Here is a 24,626-nt window from a genome sequence, read left to right on the forward strand (position 1 = left end):
CGGATGTTTTAAAATTTCCCCCATTTTTTTTCCTAATGGTCTCAGAGAACTAATGTTAAAAAGACCTTACCAGAATGAAGAGTAAGTTCAAGTGTGCAAAAGGGATTCGTTTTTAAAATAACACTAATTACTTTCAAGTGACAATGATTTTCATTCTCTGTTTAAAACATGAGTTGATAGGCAAATTTCAGCATACATTAAAAAAGGGAAAAAATAGAGAGGGTAAAGAATCTTCTGCTTCTGAAGTTGAAAATTACTATAGTATGTTGGCTCATTCAAGTATGCTTTAAACAATTATCTAATTTCCTAAATTGAGCTGTTTCATAATGTATGTTAATCTTGAATAAATGTCCTCATTTCAGTTCAAAGAAAAGCATAAGCAATAAAGCTACGTTAAGTTGAGGAAAAGAGTACCCTTTTCTTTAAACACTATTTACGCTAGGCACTGGTGCAGATTATACTTTACATATTTCTGGAACCTTATCATTTCCTGCCTTAGTGCCTGAATGAAGGAAACTCCTTAGATCATTTCTGGAATTACCCAGTTTTTTGTTTAGTTTGGTGTACTCTTTTCCCTTGCTGAGACATTACGATGTTGAATGTAATGCTGTGTTAATAATGTTCAGTTTGGCTGAGCAAAAGAGAGCCAAGAGGCAAGACTGAATAGTTCACATGATGTATTGTGGATTTCGGTCAGTTCATACCACATTCCAGTTCATACCAGTTCACTGCCTAGTAATGGCTCTAAAAGTCAACAAACAGTCTACTCCTGACCCCCAGGTACAGGAAAAATGGCATAAACACGTAAGGGCCAGTGTGTAAGAATAAATAAGAGGGGATAAAAAAGGGAAATGATTAAAGCAAACCAAAGGGGAATAAGTCAGAAATATGGGAAACACACAGAAGCCAATGGACATCTAATACTTGCACAATTTAGAGAGGAACTGCATTAAGAGGAGTGGTGAGCAGAGGTGCTCACAGAAGAGGCAAGCTGCCCTGGCATGAAGTGGAAACTGGCAGCGGCCTGCACATCACAGGCCCCAAAGGGCACATGGAACCCATGAGCTTCAGTGGTTCAGTTTACATATGTGTGGACCCTGAGAAAGAAGATACCTACACTAAGGGCTCCTGGTGGCTAACTGGGCTCAAAATAAAAACAAACAACAACAAAAACAGAGTCTAGCAGCCTCTCATACAAGTTACACTTCAGGGAAAAGCCTGCATTGAACTGCCTGCCTGCACTGTGTTCCTGCCATCCGAGCCAGCCCTTAGAAAGGAGTTCCAGAAATTATATTTCAACCAATAGGACTGAGGCATTCCCTGTCCAATTGGAGCCGTGCAGCTATATCCCCAGCAGCACCTTCAATGACAAATCAGGGCAGCTCCATTGTGACCAATCAGGACATTAAGGACCAAACTGTGAGGATTTGGAGTCCTCATTTGCATGAGGACAGACCAACCAGGGGCCCTGGGTGGGACTTCTCTCTATATAAGCCAACTCCCCTCAGCCTCTGGAAGTATAATTTCCCTTTCCACTGAAGACAGAAGACTGCACTTCCCCAGCTGGCGCTGAAACATGAAAGGAGTCTTGCTAAAAGCGGGCAGGTGGAGGGGGCAGACAGGTGCTGAGCAAGGCAGAGCAGCGCACACAGGAGCAGATGGAGCCGAGCAGGCCGCCTCACAGCCGTGCTGCTTCATAATTGAGCTGTAACACTACTGAGCTGTTCCACGGCCATGCTGTATCACAACTTGCAGTCCTGGCAGGAAGGTCTTCTCTCCCCAAAATATAATCTTTAGCTATCCCCTCCCTAAATTCCACATCTGTAAGATGGAAATAAGACCATTTCCTTCCCAATGAAAAAGAGTACTTTTATCTGAAAATGCCTAACAAACATATGAAAAGATGCTCTATACCATATATCATGAGGGAAATGCAAATTAAAAACAAGGAGATACTACACACCTATTAGAATGGCCAAAATCCAAAACACTAACACCACCAAATGTGGGTGAGACCGTGGAACAACAGGAAATCTCATTCACTGCTGGTGGGAATGCAAAATAAAACAGTTTGCCAGTTTCTTACAAAACTAAATATACTCTTTCCAGCAAGTGCGCTCCTTGGTATTTACCCAAAATATAGTATGGATCCTTGAAGTTGGGATTGCTATGCCTCCCTTACATACCACAAATCAAATCTGATACAGACATAAGAGTAGGTTAAAGTTCACAAGGAGAACGCCTTGTAAAACTATGACATAGAAATAATCAATCATGCTTTATATGCTGCTGACAAGGAAAACCCTGACTGCAACAGCAGAGATCTTTTAGGAAAAGCTGAGAGTCATTCTAAGGTGAAGACTGGTTTAGCCTTTGTTCGGCGATTAATTTTACAAGCAGCAGCAAGGTCATGCAGCATACCTGCCTGATTCCACCTCCATGAGAAAGGGACCAGCAACTAAAACAACATTAACATTATATAGGATGACCATGTACTTTATCACCCAGGAGGAAAGGTCCTATTATTAGGCCAGAACAACAGGAGTGAACCAGGACTGATCCAGTTACCAGGACAAGTGTCACCCTAACAACACACCTCTTTTTTCTTTTGATAAAGCAAGTGCCTCAGGGTCTCCTTATACTGACCATAAAAAGTATCCACTGCCTATTTTCTACTGGACAATATCTAAATTTACAGGATAATATGCTAGTAATATCCTTCAATAACCCCCAAATATTATGTTTAATATAATTTGTTAAAGCAGGTAGTTTGATATCCTTCATTTTTAAAATGAAAGTTTTAATAGATTTTAAATTATATAAAAATTCAATGCATTATCTCATTTCACAAATTTTTTTTAAAAAAATTAGCTTGAATGTAAATTATTCTTGCAAGGAGAGTGTCAAAACAGTCTGACAGCTGCATCTCCTTCTGTGCAAAAATGTAAATCAGGGCATTTGTAACTACTGCCCATGACTGCTCAGGAGTAGCTGGCTGAGGCTGCTAGGTAACAAGAAATCCTCTCTCACAAGCTTAAGAACTTAATACTATCCCCATGGGCTAATAGGGAGACACTGCGATACAATTTGAAGCACAAATCCACCTACTATCAAGTGTTTTGTTTGGCCAACCTAGGGTTTTTGATGTTTTTAAAAGGATGGAAATCACCCCCAAAAATCCAGATATATGGCTTCTTTGGAAAAAAGCAAAACACAAAAAACCCCTGAAGATTTCCCAGGAGTTGGTCCACCCACATTTCCTAAGGGGAATCAGCTGGAGCTGAGTGGGGCCCGCCCCTTTAGCTGAGTCAAGTACTCTCTAATTTGCCATACTCCTAACCACTCATCCTTCACACCCAACCCACTTCACCCCAGTGCCATCTGCCCTACTGTTGTAATGAGTTTGCAAACGCTGTCATAAAGCACTTGTAAATAAGCACACACACCCCCATATACACGGAAGGCTAAACATACCCATGACAAGGACATTGTATACTCAGAGACTCTGGGGTTGTGGCTGATTGATCTGTCCAATGTATCACCTCTTGCTCACTTGCTCTGCTCTCTTCATCTCTTTTTCTCCCAGTGTTGGCCTCATACTCTGAAATTAGCTCTTCCCACTGGGTTCTTATTAACTTTCTGAAGTTAAAAAATAACAACTCTCTCCAAACCTATTTTTCTCATTCATAAAATGAGTAGATTTACCTTGCAGAGTTGTGAAGGTTAAACGAAAATGTGGGTGAAAGGACCTAGCACAGCCCTACACATATTATAACCACTTAGTTATTTAAGTCTGAACAAACTCTAACATAGAACAAATAGTGAGCTAGTGCAATAATAATAATAGTAACTTTGTTTATGGAATTTATTTTGAGTTTTTAAAAGTTACAATTTTCTTGCTTTTAAAGAATGGGTAACAAAACTATTACATACACAAGAAATAATAAATTCAGCTATATCACATAACTTAATAGAGAGAGGGCATCTGTAGCATGCAGGCAGTCACTGAGAAGGGGCCTGTAAGATTTCCAGCATTCTCTTGCTGATTTCCCTGTTCTCATTTAAGCAACAATTTCATTTCTTATAAGGTGCTTTCAATGAAAGGCACAGAAATGATTATGGAGGAAGGGTCTTTTCCACCCTATACAGGAGGCATAATAGATTGTGTTGATGTAAGAAAGTCCAAACCTGTAGAGAATTTTTATGAGTTTATTTGAGCCAAAATGAAGACAATGATGGAAAACAAGATCTTAAATGCTCCACAGAATGGCAGTTTGCAGACTCTTTTATGCATTTGGAATTAAGGAGGGAATTTAAGGAAGATTACACATAGGTTGGATTATAGGATAGTTAAGATTATGTGCTCTCTAGAGGATGGTTAGGCCTTCAAGGGTATTACTTCTGGCATTTCAAAGGTTTGTTAACCTAGATGCACAAGAACAATGGACAGGGCTTACTCAAAACCTTTCACTAAAGAAGTTATAGGCCTGGGGCATGACTACCCACCATGACCTGGCGGGTTAGGAATTTATGATTTATTACAGTACCCCTTTTCATCCACAAGTTACAGCATTTATTTTTTTAAATGACTGTTTTTAAAGCCCAAATTACTGCCCATTTTGTTGTATATATATATGTGTGCTTTTTCTTAAAATAGAGTATGTGAGGGAAGTCTTTGGTTTCCCTTCTCTAAATATAATGCTGCATGTAATTACATTATTAGTATTACAGCATCACATTCCACCTAGCCAAAACAAATAGGAACAACAATAATCTGTTCACATTTGCAAATTAAATAGGAAAAAGCCACTGGAGACTGTTAAAGACCCGCTATATCTGCTTAAATCAATTTTTAACCATGGGGAAAGGTACTTAGAAAATTTGATCAAAACAGAAGTAGAGTTGATGAAATCCAGCTTCTCATACCTATATTTTTTTAAACCACCACTCTGAATTTTGTCACTCTGAATCTCAGTTTAAGAGGTCACTTTCCTTAAGAGACCTTTCCTGATTCCTCCCTCCCACCTCCAACAGCTAAACTGGCCACTGCCTTCCTGTGCCCTGACTCTACCTGCTATACACTTCCATACAGCACCAAAAACTACACGTGCTATTGATTCATCTCCCCTACTAGCCTTGTAAAAATTCCTCAAGGGTGGGGACTATCCTTGTCCCCATCACCCAACACAGTACCCAACCTCTCTCCTCTACAGTGAAGCTTCAGCATGGAATGATAGTTAAAATCAATAGTGGGCAAGCCACCCCTGGGTTAGAATCCTGGCTCTGCCCCACTCTTCCTACCCATGTGAGTTTAGGCAAATTATTCTGTGCCTCTGTTTTTGTATAGGTATAATGGGGCCTGAAAATAGTACAGACTTTACAAGGTTGTTGAGAGATTTAAATGAGTTAATACATGTAAAATGCTTAAGACCTGGAACAAGCACATCTCAATTTTATCAAAAATAGCAATGTAACTTCCCTAGATATCTCGACAGCCTAGATGTGTTTCAATATCAGTGATTTATTTTTGAGTCATTTCAGCATAACCACCCTGTGACATTCTGTGATGCTGTTTAGCTTAAGCAATAACTCTGATAGTAACGGGGTGCACTGTCCAGGGTGGAGCTAGTGGGCTCAAGCAGGATGCCCATACTTCAGAAGTGGTTACAAAAGACAAATGCTTTGGGCATACTTTGCTCATTACCTACTGGATGGATGTTCTTTGGTGCAATCAGCAGCTTGTAAATGAGCATGATGGATGTTAGAAATGGGATCACACTGGTGAAATTAAAGGATTCAAGTACATGGGCATGCTGAAATGTTTTAGAGACACTTTTGCCCTTGAACGAACAGAATATAAGAGTCTGGTGAAGCCTGAACCCCTGAGAGCAACTAAAAAACCAGGAACCTCTCCCCTGCCCTCCTGTTGTGTGCTTCAAGTGTTCCTTGATATTGTGCATCAGAACACCTGAAACACAAAGACTGGAGCTTTCATCAAGCTTATGAGCCAGATTGTATCAACCCTTTTTTGGCTTCTGGCTAGAGAATGTTTATCTAAAAGTTATCTCTATGTGTGCACTAGTTTAGCGGAAACCCGCTTTCATTATTAACTAGAAGTGAGTTTGTAAGACAGCAGGTAACTGCCACCTGCTTCAAGTTTCTTTGGTACGTACCATCACCTACCCACTCCCCAAAAAGACACCGAGGAGTTGGGCAAGACCAAACGGGCTGTGGAAGAATGGTCTGGACACCTGTCATAAGAGACAATGCACAGTCTTTCCATGACTTAAATTTGCATGGAGAATGTGAATGACATTTAGTTTACCACCCTCACAGGTTTGCTGTGACAACCAAATGATTTAAAAGATGTGAAAATGATCTGAAAACTGTAAGGCACCATGAATCATGTGCAATATGATTATAACCTTTGACTACACTTGAAACTAAAGAACGCTGGCCTTGCTGTCTTTTCTGTGTACCAGTTGTATCTACGCGCCTGTTTTTTAAGGCCCTCATTCTGTTGATTTTTGACCTCCCCAACATATACATGCACACACAGGTTTTATGCTTACTATTTTTAACACAGGTAACATAATTAATAGGATGCTGAATAGGAATGAAGATAGGAATGAGGAAGCATGGAGGTTTTCTGACCACCACTGCAGATACTCTTATTAGTCTGACTTCCAGGTATATAAGGGTATTATACCTGGGCCCTGACCAGATAGCTCAGTCTTTCCCTTCCCTTTCCTTCCCCCAGGCATGTTATCTTTGCCTTTCTCTCTCCTAAACTCAAAGAGCCCTTCTTTTGCTTCTGTAACTTGTCTCCTGAACCTACGCATCCCAGTTTGTTCATTCTACTACCCCTGTAACTTTCTACATAAACTTTCTCTTATAATTTAAAAAACAACAACAATGCATAATGGCTTGGAATAAAGTCCAAATTCCTCAGTGCCGCATTTAAGGCCCCTGCCACCTAGCCCCAGCCACACTTCTCTCTATTCCCGGCACTGAGTGATTCTAGATACCATTCTACCTCCCAATGGTTCTCTGCACATCCATGCTCCTGGGCTAGCCTCCACCATGGTCCTCCAGCTGAGGTGACTTCTTTCCAGTTCCAAAGCCACCGTGCCCCACTTTTATACCACTATCCACCAGTCATATCTTTGGGGGCCTTTGGTCCCTGATCAGGGTGCCCTATCTTCTAAATAAATCTCTACTTCCCACAGTTGTGACAAGTCCATCTTGTTACCTGTCTTTCCATAATAGGGCTTCTGAAAGTTCAAGTTCTGCTTTGCTAACTAGATTGAAAGCTTCTTGAAAGGCAGAGGCCAGTTCCTATCTTTGTAAGACCATCAACAGCAGGTATAATTCCTTTGATAGAATATATGCTTAATTAATGACTGTGGACTGAACACAAACAAGGTGATCTCAATACGTTGTACTGGAAGACACAGAGCAGTACTCCAAGTCCCACTTAATTATAAAGCAATCTCAAATGTAAAATCTGAATAAGTAGAAATCTTGATTCAGAACAGAGACAGAACAACTGTGCTTCTCATACCCAATGAGCAAAAAGCTAAACAAACTTTAGGATAATGTGACATCCTTTCCCCCATGGGTGGGGGGAAGAATTATTCCACTCCTTGGTTCCTGCACTCCCCCCCACCCCCTCGCTAACTTTAGTGATATTAAGACTAGCAGTAGTTCACCAACCAACCCTGTTCTCCTTACAGGTTCAGGCTTTGTGCCCAGTTTTATCTGTATGGAGTACCCTCTCCGAAAACGCCTTTTCATTCTCAAGTCTTAGCTCAAGAGTGAATTTCCCTTTTAAACCTTCCCAGATTTCTGCTGGCAGACTTAGAAAGATGTTTCCAGAAGCACTCACCTCTGACCCCACCCCAGGAACCCACATCTACATTTTACCCATTATCACATTCCAAAAATTATTTCTTTAAATGCAGGGCCCAGATAAAAAGTATCTGGGAGATAAGGCTTTTAAAAAGAAGCTTTTTTTCATATCCAGCCCACAAGCAGTCAACAGATACTGTTTGAATAGAACAATGATGAGTGAAGGCGCCACCCAATCTATTAACATCATTTATCTACAAATAGCTCACCTCTCCCTACTGGGTTCACGATGAAGTGCTTACCCATCGCTTTATTTGGAAGAGGTGGGCAAGCTCGGAGTGCATCCTCGGCAGTTTTCACTGCACCTGGGAATTATTCCCATAGAAACAATTCCAGCAATGAACAGGGTTACAGGCCGGCCCATCAAGCCCTACACTACTTAGTGGATCTAAAATAGTTAAAACTGCTGGTGATTTTAGGACTCTCGGAGCTAGAAAATATTAGTAAAAGATCCCCACGTTTTGTAGGCTTTTGTGATCTAGACTAAAATCCTAGGGCTCCCTTTTAGAGTAAATATCCTTGGAAAAAGACATTCGAAGTTCCAGACCACCATGGACTCTTGTGACATATTCATATTTTAAATCAGAGGCTTCTTTTGAATAGTGTTGTCTTTGTAGATTAGGTATTTCTCATGTGTCAGTGGGCTTTCTTCCTCCTTCCCTTTTCCTTCTGTTTCTACTTTTTCCATTGGTATGATCAGGAAAAATCGGTTTAATATCAGCCCAAATAAAACATAATAAACAAATATTTTGGGGGGGGGACCAATACACTACACTGATGTCTGTGCTCCAACCTCAGACATGGGCCCTTAGCACTGCCAAGCTCTCCTTCCATTCTCCCTGGGCCCCTTCTCACTGAGCACTTAGGGGCTGCCTGCCCAGAGCTTCTCTGCTTTGAGCTTCTCGAACCCCCACCTCAAAGCCATGTGCTTTCATTTACAGATAATCATCACCCCTCACTTCCTAGAGAAAATTAATGGCAACTGAACATAACTTACCTCCTTGAGCATCCTCCTCTCTAATTCCCATTTTTAAGTCAAGGATTTCACCATCTGGCAGACTTACTTACAGACTCACTATCTCAAGCAAATCCTCAAGACCAGTGTTATCTAAGGATGATACCATTACACCCAGCTGATAAACGGATGAGCAAGCTGAGGATCAAAGGGACTGAAGGAGTGCCCAGTCCCATGACTACAAACCGACAGAACATACAGAATCTTGCTCTCCTGTGAGCTCCCACTGCATATCTATGCATCTGTTTCAGAACAGCCACCACTTATTCTCTTCCACGCGTGCCACGGTCCAGCTGAACTGGCCAACTCAATCTACTCAAGCTCTTTGCAAATAAACTTGCCTTTGCCTCTTGAAAAAAAAAAACAATCTTTTTCTGATTATAAAATACATACTTCTGAAAACATTAAAAATATGAAAGCATAAGAGTAGGTGATCCATAATAATAAGAATGACCGATCTACAACTATAAACAATATGGATGAGTCAGACAATGTTGAGTGTGAAAAATCAGACATAGGAGTAGATGCTGTATGAGTCTATTTCCATGATGCCAAAACTGTGGAATGCCACCAGAAGTTGGGAACACGAGGGGACCTGTGGAACGCAGATAATGTTCTATTTCTTAACCTAGGCACTTGTTGCATGAGTATGGTCACAGTGTGAAAATTCAATGAAGTGTATAATTATGATACGTACACACATATATGTACATACAGGGTGGGGCAAAAGTAGGTTTATAGTTGTATGTGAAACAGAGTTTTTATTCTTGTGTTGTTATTTATCAGTTATTATTTTTTTATACAAACAACTGTAAACCTACTTTTGCCCCACCCTATATACACATATACATAGGCATATACACATGCACATATGCATCGTATACTTGAAGTCAGATGCAATGTTTATATTTTGATGTGTTTTCTTACTGGTGCTTAGCGCATCCTCATTGTTCAATAGTAAGCTTTCCAAAACCACAGACCATATCCCCCTCCTCTTGTCCTCCACAGAACCTACTCTTGAACATGGTAGGTACTTAATATTTGTTGAAGTGTTTTCAGAAGCCAAGTAAAGCTTCCATTCCTAACCATATAGAGTTCAGTATCACCTCAGTCATCCATGTAATATGAATGCTTTAGTCAGCTGTATTCCAAACTCTTTGTTTAGTCTGCACAGCTCAATGCTTAGAGGCAGTTTAGCAAGGTTCCCCTTGAGGGTATAAATACTAGCCAGCACAGTGAATTCATTCCACAACTAACAGTACCACACCCAAGGATCCAATGAGAATCAGACACATTCCTGCCATCAAAGAGCTAAAAGTTGGTAGACAATTAAATATGAATCCTGCTTCCCACAGTCTAGAAGGAAAGGCAACAGGAAACAAATCTTGACCCTTCCACTCCTGAGCTGTCAAATCACAACTGTCCAGATGGGAACAAATACTCGCCCCAGAGCCCAACTCTGGAAACTCTGCCTGGTAGGTGCCTTCACGCTCCTTAGTCTGCGGATGGACGCGTTTGCTGTATTTAAAATATGTTTTGAAGTATTTTACAAACATTAACCCCATCATATCTGATAATGCAAAAGTATAGCACTGTTTAAAGTGGTAGTAAAAAAGAGACACACAATTATGATAGAAACAAAAGGAGAGCTTATACAAATAGTTGTGAGTGATGAAAAATATTTTTCTTTTCTTTTTTTTTCTCCTTTTGCATATGGACTACACTGGGAAGAACCGTTAAGGGCAAAAAATGAATGGGGCTGAGCGAGGGTGAAAAAAAGCTAACCTACACCTATAACCTATCAGTAATAATCAGCCAGAACAGAGAAAGGAGATCCTCAGACCTTTTTCCATTTTGAATATGCAACAGAATGATCAGGGCCAAAGGTGGAAACTCGGCCCAATGTTAGTTCAGGAGGCCAGGCTATTGTTCTAGAACAGAAAGCCTGAGCACAGCCAGGGCTGAGCCCACTGAGGCTTCTGCAATTCAAGATGAGGCGTGAACTTGGACACCAAGGGCTACTAAGGGGCTCCCCAGGGCTCCAAAGAGACCAGGAAGGAGCCACCTGCCTCAGGAGATTTTTCATGTAGACAAAGCTGCTCCACTTTAGAAAAAGATGCCCTACAGGACATCCAGCAGCAAGTGCAGAACTGGTTATAAAGCTTCAAAGAACCAACTTACACTCCTTGAACTGCATCGGGGGAATGCAAACTTAAAGTCCTCTTAGTCACTTTGAACTTGTGAACAAATGAGCTTAAGAAGAGCCTCTCAGAAGCTCACCTGTTTGAAGTAGAGAGCTCCTGAAATGAAAATGCAAAGAGAGAAGGGAAACATGCATGCATATGGGACAGGAAGAAGGCAAGGTAGACTCGGGAGGGAGTGAGTCCCTCCTTCAGGAAGAGGGGAGCCAGGCTGGGTTTTAGAGCTATAGAATATTTTGGAGGTAAGGGAGAGCTTGAACCATTTTTTTGTGTGTGACCAACAGCATGTTTAAATATTCAAGCATCAATGCATGAAAGAGCTTATTTAGTCTTGCTAGAGCCTGGCGCAGGAGGACAAGTAAGGGGAGAGAGCTGGAGGGCAGCCAAGCAGGGAGGCATGACAGCCACCTAGCCAGCCCAGGGCGGGGGACCAGCACCAGATTTCAGAGGGTCTGTGTGCTTGCTGTAAGAGTCTGAACTCAACCCTACAGGCAGTGGCAAGCTAAGTTTTTAGCAAGTCAGTGACATGGTGAGATTTGTGCATCCAAGAGCTCATCTGGTGGTGTGTAAAAGATGCATCTCAGGTGGGGAGGCCGGTGAGGTGGCAACAATCTAAATGAGAGGCTAAATTAGAGTAACAAATGGCAGGGGAAATGGAAAAGACTTCCTCAGCTGTCCAAGAGGTAATATCAGAAGGTACAGATGAATTAGTCAAGGTGAGGTGGCACAGGGAAGGCAGGGTTAGGAGACAGGTGGATGATGGTGCCACCAATCCAGGCAGGAAATAAAGGAAGAAGCCAGGGACTGCTGATCCTGAGGAACCGCTGCAGGGCTCAGTCGAGAGGGGTCCAGAGGTCAGAGCACTGTAGGAAAAGAACTGGAAGCATCACCATACACACTGGAGTAAAAACAATGAAAGTGGGTGAGACCACTCATAACAGGAATTTGTATGTTCTCAGGATAGGACAGTTTTGAGAACTTAATGACAATGCTCAGGCCACACCTAGAATCCAGGAGATTGTGGTTCAATTCCCAGTCAGGGCACCTGCCCAGGCTGTGTCCTCGATCCCCAGTCAGGGACGAGCAGGAGGCAGCTGATCAATGACTCGCATCACTGATGTTTCTTTCTCTCTCTCTCCCCCTCTCCCTTCTCTCTGAAATCAGTAAAAATATATATATATATATTTTTAAATGCTCAGGCCCCATAATGTACATTAACAAACAATATTTTGGGGAAAATGTCAGGCAGCTTATAGGACTCCTGCTGTCCACATAGGACTGCGGGTTAAGAAATCCTGGGCTGGGAGCAGGGAGGGTATGTGGGAAAGGGTCTAAAGCAGGATTTCTCAAGCAGAATGCTGCTGGCAAATTGCAAGGGACAGGTCCTCACCCCTGGCCCAGCCCCTGCCCACTAAACACTGGAAATATCCACAACCTAGTCTCTGTGACAACCAAAAAACGTGCCCACATATTTCCAAATGTGTTTGAGAGCCTCTGGTCAAATAGGAGAGAAGGAGACAATAAAGTCTTAGAAAGATCAGCGATGGGACAAAAAGCAGATCTAAGCCTCCAGTCAACAGGCCAGTCCCGTATCCAAAATACACCCACCATGTGACCCTTCTCCCCACCTCCACCACTAGCACCTCATCTAAGCCATCCTCGTGTGAATTAAGGCAATCATCTAACTGGTCTTCCTGCTTCTAGTCTTTTCTTGAAAGTCACCAAGGTGTACATTATATCCCAGGACTTATTTATCTTAAAACTCGATGTCTATCTTTTTACCCATTTCACCCATGCACCATCCCTCCCACCCACTATCTGCCTCTGGCAACCACCAATCTGTTCTCTGTATCTATGAGTTTGGTGGGTTTTTGTTTGTTTTTGAATGCACATATAAGTTAGATCACACACTATTTGTCTTTCTCTGACTTATGTCACTTAACATAATGCCCTCAAGGTCCATCCATGGTGTCGCAAATGGCAGTGTCTCCTTTTTTCCTGGCTGAAAATACAAGTGTGTATACATACCCCATTCTATCAATCATCCACTGATAGATACTTAGGTTGTTTTCACGTCTTGGCTTCCTGCTTCTGTTCTTAATTCCCCTTGACAAGCCCTTTCCACAGGGCAGCAAAGTGTGGCTTTTCAATTTTACTGATTTTATTTAACAGGCTCTTTTATAAAACTATCTGCCATGCTCTGTTCTTTACAAATATTAACTCATGTAATCCTCACATCACTATGAAATAGATATCACTTTTATTCCCATTTTACCAATGAGGCAGAGAGAAGTTACACAACTACTCCATGGTCCCAGAGCCAGCAAATGTAGAGCTGGGATTTTAACCCAGGCAGCCAGCTCCAGAGTTCATGTTCTTGCCTAATACTCCATGTCACCCTCCAATTCATTCATTCCTCTAAGGCCTGCAACTGTCTTCTCACTCCAGAGTAAAAACCAAGATCCTTGGCACAGCCAGGACCTCTTCTACCTTACCTCCTTGCTACTGCTCCATGACACCTCCCAACCTCACTGGTCTGACTGCTATGATGTGGGCACACCTGTATGCACCTGCTCCAGGGCCTCTGCACTCACTACTGTCTCCTCTATCTGGAGTGTCTTCCTCCAGTCATAGAGGTAGCTCCTTCACTTCACTGGTTTCTATTTAAATGTGCTCTTGAGTGAGGACTTCCTGCCCATCCAATATCAAATAACACACTCCCACCGCCAGCATTTTCAATTCTTCCACCTTGCTGCTTTTCGTTTTCTCCAAAGCATTTATTATCATATAAAAAAATGTAGAATCACTCATTCATTTATTATCTAACTCCCCTCAGAAGAGTGCATGTTCCATGAGAGCAGCAATTTTGTGTGCTTTGATCTCTGCTATAGCCCCATGAATGGAAGGGCACTGTAGTTCATTTTTGGGTGAATGAATAAAGAATGATGACCAGAAGTCAAGAAGGAGAAGTTTCAACACAGAGGGAGACAGCCCAATAAAGTACAATGCCACAAAAAGGCTTCGGTTATATTAGGGGTGAAAAGTTTCCATTGATTTTGGCAATTAAGATATTGGCACATGCCCTAGCCAATTTTGCTCAGTGGTCAGAGCATCGGCCCGTGTACTGAAGGGTCTCGGTTCAATTCCGGTCAAGGGCGTGTACCTCAGTTGCAGGCTCGATCCCCAGCCCTGGCCAGGGCACATGTGGGAGGCAACCAATCGATGTGTCTCTTTCACATTGATGTTTCTCTCTCTCTCTCTCTCTCTTTTTCTCTCTCTCTCTCTCTTTTTCTCTCTCTCCTTCCACTCTGAAAAGCAATGGAAAAAATATCCTCAGGTGAGGATTAAAAAAAAATATATATTGGCACCTATGGCAAGAAATGTGTCTTAAGAAATGGTATACCTGGCTAAGGAGTGAGTTGGCAGATAGAATAGTAGAAGCATTAAGCACAGACAGCTCCTGTAAGAAGATAGCTGATAAAGGAGACAGCTAAAAGGAGCAGCAATGTCAAGAGAGACTTGAACATATTCTTTCCAGATCAAGGGAAGGAGCCAAGGGAAGGTGAGATTGAAATTCAACACAGAGAAAGGATTACTGATGGAGAAAGGCCTTGGACATACCCAATTCCAGCTGTGGGGATGAAGATGTTCTTCCACGCTGACCAGCAAATGTTCTTCTTCCACCCCTGGATGCTCTACACTGACAGTGTTCTCTCCAACTCAGGTGCTTCTCAACCATGGGCCTGGGCAGACTGGAGGAGTTCGTACCCATCCTCTCCAAAGAGCACCAAGGCCTGCTCAGACTCCCAGTTGGGACAGACATGTATACTGAGCTCACTGGAGTTGGGTAAGGGGGGAAGGCCTAACCCTTCACCGAGATACTTCATATACATTCATTTCCCTACATGGACACATGTAAACATCTCTTTTATTCCTAAACAGCCCTGAGGGATAAATTAGTAGCCCCATTTAAAGATCAGAAAACTTGAGGCTGGGTGAGCTTCATAATTTCTCCAAGGATACCCAGGTCCAGCCAGGTTTTTCACTGAAGGGAGCATTCTTTCCAATATATACAGTATGCCACTACTCAACAGACTGTGATAGAAGAGAGATCATCGAGACTAGAAAAATTAAAAAGAGGGAGTGATAGAGGTTGCGAGATTTTCAAAGAAACAGTGAAATAACTGTCATTCACAGGAAAGATAAGTAAAACTTAAAGAAAGGGATAAGTTGTATATGTCCCCTCATCACCAGATTTTATTATAAGTATAGTAAATAACAAAAAGAGAAAGGAAAAAGGAATGTTTGAATAGAAAAAGGATTCCATGAAGGCTACAGTACAGAAACTAGAAATTTTATTAAATGTGACAAAAACACATTCATTATCAAGTATTGAATTTAATTACTTTTCCTTTAGTATGTGCTACACAGCTAAGAATGTCAATTGATACAATAAAAAGAGACATAATAGGCAACTGAATGTTGACAAAGAGGTAAAGGCAATTCAGTGGAGAAAGAACAGTCTTTTTAACAAACAGTGCTGGAACAATTAGATTTTCATATGCAAAAAAATGAACTTTAATCAATAACCTATCCAATATAAAAAATTAACTCAATGGTCCAAATACCTTTAACAGACACCTTGCCAAAGATATATAGATGGCAAATAAGCATATGAAGAACCCAATATCGTATGTCATAATGGAAATGCAAATTAAAACAATGAGATATCACTACATACCTATGGGAATGGCCAAAATCCAAAACACTGACAACACCAAATGCTGATAAGACTGTGGAGCAACAGGAACTCTCATTCATTGCTGGTGGGAATGCAAATGGTATAGCCACTTTGGAACACAGTTTGGCAGTCTCTTACAAAACTAAACATACTTGTACCATATGATCCAGCAATTGTGCTTCTTGGTATTTACCCAAAGAAACTGAAAACTTATGTCTACACAAAAACCTGCATATGTATGCTTACTGCACCTTTATTCATAATTGCCCAAACTTGGAAGCAACCAAGATGTCCTTTGGTGGTGAATGGACAAATAAACGGTGGTACACACAGACAACGAAATGTTATTCAGGGCAAAAATTAGCTATCAAGCCATGAAAAGACATGTAGGAAAGAAATATAAGTGCATATTACTAGGTGAAAGAACCAATCTCAAAAAGCTACATATTGTATGATTCCAATTATATGACATTCAGGAAAAGAAAAAACTATGGAAACAGTAAAAAGACTATGGTTGCCAGGGGTTAAGGAAAGAGGGATGAACAGGCAGAGCACAGAGGATTTTTAGGGCTGTACAACCACTCTGTATGATGCTATAAGGTGGATACATGTCATTATACTTTTGTCCAGACACACAGAATGTACAACAGCAAGAGCGAACTCTAATGAAAGATGGACTCTGAGCAATCATCATGTGTCAATGTGGGTTCAGCTGCAACAAATGTACCACTCTGGTGGGGAATGTTCATAATGGAGAAGGCTTTGCATGTATGGGGCAGGGAGTACAAGGGCAATCTGTACCTTCTGCTCAATTTTGCTGTGCACCGAAAACTTCTCTAAAACATAAAGCCTCTTTTAAAAAATTAACTTAAAATAGATCATAGACGTAAATGCAAAACTTAAAACTATAAAACTTCCTGAAGGAAACATAGGAGAAAACCTTTGTGACCTTGGGTTAGGCAAAGATTTCTTAGACAAGACACCAAAAGCATAATGTATTTATAAAGAAAGTCATAAGTTGGACTTCATCAAAATTAAAAACTTCTCAACAGTCACTGTGAAGAGAATGAAAAAACAAGCCACAAGCTAGGAGAAAATCTTTATAAAACATATATTTGATGAAGGACTTATTCAAAATATATAAAGAACTCTCAACATTCAACAATAAAGACAATCAACCCAATAAAAACATGGGCAAAAAACTTGGGCAGACCACCAAATGTATAAAGATAGCAAAAAATACATAAAAAGATGCTCGACTTCATTGGTCACTAGGGAAATGCAAATTAAAATCACAATAAAATATCGCTAATGACTAAAATGAAAAAACCTGACTATACTAAGTGCTGACAAGGATGGGAAGAAACTAGCATGCTTATACACTGCTGGTAGGGAAGTAAAATGATATAATCACTTTGGAAAACAGTTTCTGAAAAAGTTAAACATACAACTAACATGATCTAGCCATTTCAATCCTAGGTGCTTACCCAAGATAAATGAAAGTACATGTCTATACAAAGATTGCATGCAAATGTAGTAGGTTTATTTGAAAGAGCAAAAAATTAGAAACAACCCAAATGTCCATCAATAGGTACAAAGATAAACTGTTGTGTATATATAGCCATACAACAGAATACTATTCAGCAATGAGAAGAAATGAACCACTGCTACATACATCAATATGCATGAATCTCCAAATAATTATTCTGAGTGAAAGAAGCCAGACCAAAAAAAAAAGAATACATACTATACATGATTCCATTAATTTAAAATTCTAGAAAATGCAAACTACTCCTTATATATATTACATATACTATAATATATATACTCTTTACATATATGTTTTTTATATATATGTTTTTATTGATGAGAGAGAGGAAGGGAGAGGGAGGGGGAGGGGGGAGGGGGGAGAGGGGAAGAGAGGAAGAGAGGGAGGGAGGAAGGGACGGAGGGAGAAACATCAATGTGAGAGAGAAACATAGATTGCCTGCAACCAGGGCTTGTGCCCTGACTGGGAATTGAACCGGTGACCTTTTGGTGCATGGGATGATGCTCACCCAACTGAGCCATACTGACCTGAGCCAACTACTCTTATAGACAGAAAGCAAAGCTGTGATTTGGGGTGACGGGATGATGGAAAAGGAAGGGTTTATAAAGGGGAGTGGGGAAATTTGGGGAGTTTGCTGGACTTGTTCACCTTTATTGTGGTGATGATTTCATATTTATATACATAGGTCAAAGCTTCTCAAATGATACACTTAAATGTGTTCAGTTTATTGCATATCATTTAATCTCAATAAAGCTATTTTTTAAAAAAGAAATATAAGGGAAAAGTCATAATATTAAAAAAAGAAAATATAGTACAAATAAGCCATTTTAGGTTTCCTGACATCTAATGGCATCAGGTATTAGAATTTGCTTTAGAAATGGCCAAATTTTACCTTAAACATTGCAAAACATTCCCAATCTATCTTTCAAAAGTATTTCTACAGTACGGTTTCAGAGATTATAAATCTACTCAAATACTTTTAGCAAAAATAAGAGTAAGTGCTTACTTTTCTGTACAATACCTATCCATTAAGGGAACACTAATTTTTCAATGTGTATACTTACATCTGAAAGAATAATTTAATTTTAAGTAATTTTCCAATAATAAAATTTCTACAATTAACAATAAGAATGACTTAGCACTCAGAAGTCAATGACAGTTAACAAGAGTAACAAGGCACATCAACCCCATGAATAAAACCTGGTGGAAACTATCACAACTCTTCTCTTGTTACAAAAGTATCTGATTTCTTATGAAAACAGAGTAAAACATATGCTACTGAATAACAAAATATTTTTTACCTTTCTTTTCTTTTTTGTTAGAAAAGATTTATTAATCAACAAGGCACCAACCAAGAAGATGGGAGATCTAATGGTGCCTCAAATCCATCTTGCACACTAGACTAGGTTAAGGGTTTTTAAGGGGTTGGGGGAACAGTGCCGGTGGGGCAAGTTTTAATTGAAGGAACTTGGCATTTATGATAAAAGGTGTCAGCCCTGGATCTTTCTGGAAAATGGACCCTTGGTTTCTGAAAGAGTTCCGGTGTTCAAGTTCTGGTTAGGTTTTGCATGGGGGTGGAGTGGGGCCATGACTTTGGTTCTGGATGCAGCTGGGGGTCAAATTTCTCTCCCAAAGTATTTTTCTAAATGCATAAAACTTGCACAGCACTAGAGATAATTGTAATAACCTCTGTGAAACATCTGAATGTGATCAAAAAAAAATTTGCAAAAAATAAGTCCTCTAAATCTTACAGCAAGGCTGAGAAACAGATAGTATCATTGGTGCTAAAAAGCTCCAGGCAACTTGTTCAAGGTCACCCAAAGTAACCACTAAGCATATGTACAAGAGGGAAAAAATAACAAGGGCTCCCAACCATAACTTTCTTCTCCAGAGTGGTGGATACTCGTGATGCAAATGTCCTGGGGGCACGGAGGCCTACCACAAAGGCAAATCATATGGTTTGTCTCTCTTTGGCCCCACTCCCAATATTTCTCTACAAATAAAGTCAAGTCTAAATAAGCACCAAGACAACGTAAAGGGTCTGGCTAGAGAGGACATCTCAATCTTGCCATACCTTCCTGACTAGAAAATAAAGGGTGGGGAAATGAGGGTGTCACAGGAACAATTTCCTTGAGTGAAGCAAATGTATGAAAAGCTTAAGGTTCCTTTCTGTGATTTCAAGCAGGTGAACTACTTACTCCCCTTTTGTGAGAACACTTTGCCCAGAGCTCAGCACATAACAGGAGCTTAGAAATGCTGCTTTCACCCGCCCTGTTCTCCCAATCCAAGGGCAAAGAGATTCTGGCTGGCAAAAACTCAGGGTCCAGACCACTCAGAGCAACAACTTTTTGGGGACATCCAGAGGTTGTGAGCAAAGATATAAATCCTGAAAGAACTAGAATCAACTGCCAAGTTCCCTGTATACTTAGTGACCTACAAGATACAAAACTAGAAAGTAATTGGGATTATCCTCTAAGGCTTTGGGGGAAAATTCTAAAAGGAAACTAAAGTCCTAAAAAACAAGTCAAAAGAAAACGTGGGTGATTATGTAAGCAGTAGAGACTCAAAACATTAATAATAAAGACGGGTACTTCAGAGTTATAGTGCATCAAACTAATACTGTGTAAAGAGCAACCACATGATAAAAATACTCAAACAAAGCTTTAAACCTTCTTTGGCCTTGGAAAGTCATGAGACTTTTTTGGCTAAAACAAGAAATGCTTTAGTGAGAAAGGGAAAAAGGACTTCTGGACCTCTAGGTGGCTCCCATTTTTAAACTACTACAGTACTCCTCTACCTCAACTAAATGGTCAAGTAAAATCTATTTATTTATGCAAGTCACATCAACAGCTGGACAGTACTAAACCTTAGAGTTAAAACTCATTTTTCCACCACAGTTTTCCCTACCTCCCTTTGAAATCTAGCACTGGGCAATCAATAGCTGCTGACTGACATGTTACCACATGACATGTGTAAAATAATATGACACGGTAAGATTTTTTTTCTTTCAGTAATCCTGTACTGATAAAAAAAAAAAAAAAGCATAATTACTTTAATGATGTACTTAGAAAAAGAATTATCTACAAAAGAAAATCACAGGGTAACACTAATTGAAAGGTGTCTCGATTTATTATTACAAATTTTTTCACAGAGCCCAAATGCATTGATTTTACCTGATATATGCAAAGGTTGTTTCACATTATACATAAAACCAGTCTGGCTTTTCTATTATGAAAAGCAGATTTAACAGTGATAAGAAGACAATCAAAACTCAAATATTAAGCTGATATTACTATCTTATTCATTATAACAATAACTATTTATTGAGCACCGACTGCACACGCGCACGCACACACACCAGACACACAATGCACTGGGTATAGACTGCTGAACAAACCAGGCATTATTGCTGCCTTCAAGGGCAAGAGAAAAACATTAAACAATGAAATAATATGTAATTCTAAATTGTGGAAAATATTAAGGGAAGTGATGATTATGCTATGAGGGAAAAAATAAAGGGGTTCCAAGTTACCTGATGCTAAGGGTGGCCTTATCAGAGAAGACTTTATAAAAGGATATTTGAACCAGCAGCCAGGACAAGAAATTACTCAGTGACATGGTCATAAAACAGAAAGGCCAACAGCAAGAGCAACAGCCCTCAGGTGAGTCCGCTGGAAACTGCCAATGGGGCTGACAAGAGATGAAGACGGTGGGCAGGGGCCAAGTCATGCAGGACCTTGTAGGCTTGTGGAGGATTTCATATTTTATCCTAAGTGTAAATGTGTTCCCTAAGAGCTTTGAAGAGTTTAAGCAGCAAGTGACTTCTCTTTTTTCTCAGGATGTGTGGGTAAAGGGACGGGAATGGGTGCAGAGTGCATGCAGGAGGCCTCTGCAGTGGGGAGGGGTAATGATAGCTTGAACTAGGGGAGTAGCATAATGGAGACTGAAAAGTCAGACAGGTTTGAGAGAGCTTTCGCCAGAAAAGTGGGTAGAACTTTGTGACAAACTGGCTGGTTGGAGGGTGACAGAATGAAACAGAGAGTGACGGGAATTCCAGCCTTCTGGCCTGAGCCACTCTTTGGATGGATGAGATGAAAAACAGCAAAAACAACTGGAAAGGTTCGGTAATCAAGAGCACAGTTCTGAAGACGTCTGAGACATTGCCATTCGTTGGCTAGGATGTGCCAGGCACTACATCAGGTGTTCTGCTTGTCCCAGCATCCCGATTAGTAGCAGTATCCCCATTTTACTGAAAGCAAACTGTAGATCACAGAAGCTGAAGTAGCGTGGCCAAGCTCATTCAGCTCGGAGTGACAAAGTCACACCTGCCACCCAAGGCTGGCCGGCTGGCTGTGGGGTAAGCATTCTTCCCACTATACAGAGTTCTTGGAAACTGTCTCTACGCTTTGAATTTTGAAGACTATTTACGGCTGGAGCAAGCCAGCACCCAAGGAGAGTAAATAGGTAATACATTATTTTTTAAACCCAAATCCTCAGATTTAATGCATAATGGCTTCCTTTCCCACTCCCATCCCTACTCCATACCTGCAAAGAGTCCTGCAATCTTTTGGACACTAGCAAGATATCTAGGACCTTAATGTTTTACCATAAATAGCAAAGCCGTTACGCCAGGAATCAACCATAACGAAAAGAGCAACAATAGCCAATAGCAAACAGTATTTTTACTCTCATTACATACACCAACATAAGACAGACCAATTAATGAGCAAGAACTCTGAAAAAGTAATCATTTCTCAAATAACCAAGGCATTCAAGTCAAAAATGCAAGCTGTCCCGGAGGGAAGGCTACAAAAGCCAAGCACTGATATTCACATAAATAAAAAAATTGAAACCTTAAAAAAATTAGGTGCCCTGGGCACTGCCCCTCAGTTGGTGGGCGGATATCCCTGGCACTGAGAGGTGACAGGTCAGGGCACATGCCTGGGGTGGTGTGCTCAGTCCCCAGTAGGGGGCATGCAGGAGGCAGCCTACTCATGTCTCACTCTCACACCCATGTTTCTCTCTCCCTCTCCCTTTTTCCTTCTCTAAAAATCAATAAAAAAATCTTAAAAAAAAAAAAAAAAATTAGGCAGAAAGAAACGACACCACTATGGCACAGAACTTAAAATCTGCAATTCCCAGATACCTCAACCAAATGCCAAATTCAGTAAACATGCACCCTAAAAACAACTTAAACATGCAGTCTTCTTTTAAACTGCTTTTCCCTGCACGTGGGCACTCTGGCCAACTGGAATGCCTTTCCTATCGGCACAATCCCATGGTTTGTGCTCCCTTTCTCTCTCTCTGAGGTCCCCTTCAAGCTATGGAAACCCAGAAATTAGGCTTGATCAATGAGCCTAGAAAGAATGAACTCAATACATTACTGCCAATTGCGTCTATTATTGAAAGTACCGGCCTGAGACGCTTAAAAGGAGAGAAAATGAGGGAGAGGGTGATTTTTGAAAGGTTTTTATCATCCACATCACAAATGACATCTGGTTGGGTCTGATCCTTCAATGGGATAAATCATCAAATCATGTTCAGTCACATGTAATTTTTATGGCTTGGGGAGAGTTCCCCATGGAGATAAATAAAAAGTGCCATTAATAAGCCCGCTAAAAGATAAACACAACCACCCTCCTGAGTGGCAGCGCTGCGCCCTGCGTCCTGCCCCTGGGCCACCTCTCGGGGCAGAGGGCTAGCTGGCGGCCGCCGCCTCAACCCCGCCAAGGGCAGGACGCTGAGAGCCCGTCACGGAAGCTTCCCTCTTTCTGTTCCTTCATAACATGGTCGCTAACTCCTGGCCACCCAAGGATGAAAGAAAATAAAGAGGAAAACTACCTGAGGTCTCCTACCAAAATGAGTCCTTAGTCCAACTGACCCGGAAAACAGAGGTCTGCACATGGTAAAAGGCGCTTCCTGGGGACACAACCGATCTAACGAAGAGCTGCGGAGCCGCATTGCACTGGGAAAGCCATAAATGTTGGTCCCCGGGTCACCAGGCTGGAGTAATTTTTTTTTTCCAGTGCCGTGCTTTGATGTATTGACAGTGCTAACCCGACGGGTTTGAATCGGCTACGAAACGTGCCCTGCATATCTCTTTCCTTTCTAAATCCCTAAAGATCAGGGGCAACGCTGGCCCGCAATTATATCCGATGCTTGCACAGCTCAAGATGCCATTTGATGCTGAGAAAGTAGTGGTTTAGCAACACCAGGCGGCTCTGTGATGCTAAAATAACAACGCAACGCGGGATTGCAAACCAGGTACTGGGCTTGGAGGGCTCAGTGCCGTCCACGGACCCGCGTTCGGAGCTCAAGGTTCCTCCGGGGGCGGTCTTAAGTTTTCTGCGATTCACCCTCTCGGAGTTTCTAGTGTGCAAAACGGAATTACTTTTAAAGTCACCTCCTCTGGACCCCTCCCTGTACGTATCGGCGGCCAGGGGGAAGAGAGCCCGAGGAGGATTCTCCGTTCAGACAGAATTTAAAAACCTATAAACCAATCATTGTTTCAGAGGAGAAAACGAGCGTCTCAGCAAACCGCCACCCGGCGAGCGAGCCTCCGGTTTCCATTTGGAGGAGAAAATATGAGCGAAACCAGACATGCATTTCCCTTCCCAGCAAAAGTGGCCTCTAAACTCCCCTGCCAAGGGCACCGGAGGAAACGGCGCGGCGAGGAAGGGCTCGCACTTTTCAGGCGGACGCGCGCGGCGGGGAGGTGGTCGGGAGCAGCGGGGCAGAGCCGGCGGAGAGCCCGGCTGCGCGCAGGGGACCGACCCGGCGCTCCGGGCCAGGAGGGAGGGGTCCCGCGCGCAGCCTAGAAATCGCGGCCGCCGAGTAAAGTTAATGCTCAATACTCACTCAGTTTCGCAACTGCGCCGCCCCCGCAGGCCGCCCCGCGGGGCCGGCCGGGCGCTGGGGACGCGGCGGCGCCCGGAGCCCGGCGGCCGCCCAGCGCCTGCCCCCGGCCGCGCCGCCCCGCGCGCCTCCTTCCGCGGGCTCCGCGGGCCGCGCGCCCCGCAGCCGAGGGAGGCCCGGGCGCGCCCTCCGCGCACCTCCCCGGCGGCGCTAGGTGAGTGCGGACGCCCCGGGCGGGGCTGCGGGACTGTGCGAGCGCGCGGGCAGCGGCGGCGCGGCGGGCGGGAGCCGCCCCAGCACCGCCGCCGCGGCGGGCGGGAGGGCGAGGCTGGGCGAGGAGCCGGGCGGCGGGCG

The 24,626-nt window shown here is 42.2% G+C and overlaps 1 protein-coding gene across 2 annotated transcripts in view; it reads right to left on the reverse strand.

The window, feature by feature from the left end:
* RASSF8 (Ras association domain family member 8) overlaps positions 1 to 24,359 on the reverse strand; it is a 95,350-nt gene extending 70,991 nt beyond the window's left edge. The window contains exon 1 of one of the 2 annotated variants that reach the window (XM_081128148.1): positions 24,276 to 24,359. The gene's annotated coding sequence lies outside the window, so the exon portion shown is untranslated. The remainder of the gene's footprint in view (positions 1 to 24,275) is intronic. The other variant, XM_081128149.1, reaches the window with a different exon arrangement.
* Between the last annotated feature and the right edge of the window lie 267 nt (positions 24,360 to 24,626).

This window comes from Miniopterus schreibersii (genome assembly GCF_964146895.1).
Source record: "Miniopterus schreibersii genome assembly, chromosome: 2".
In the NCBI taxonomy this organism is placed as follows: Eukaryota; Metazoa; Chordata; class Mammalia; order Chiroptera; family Miniopteridae; genus Miniopterus; species Miniopterus schreibersii.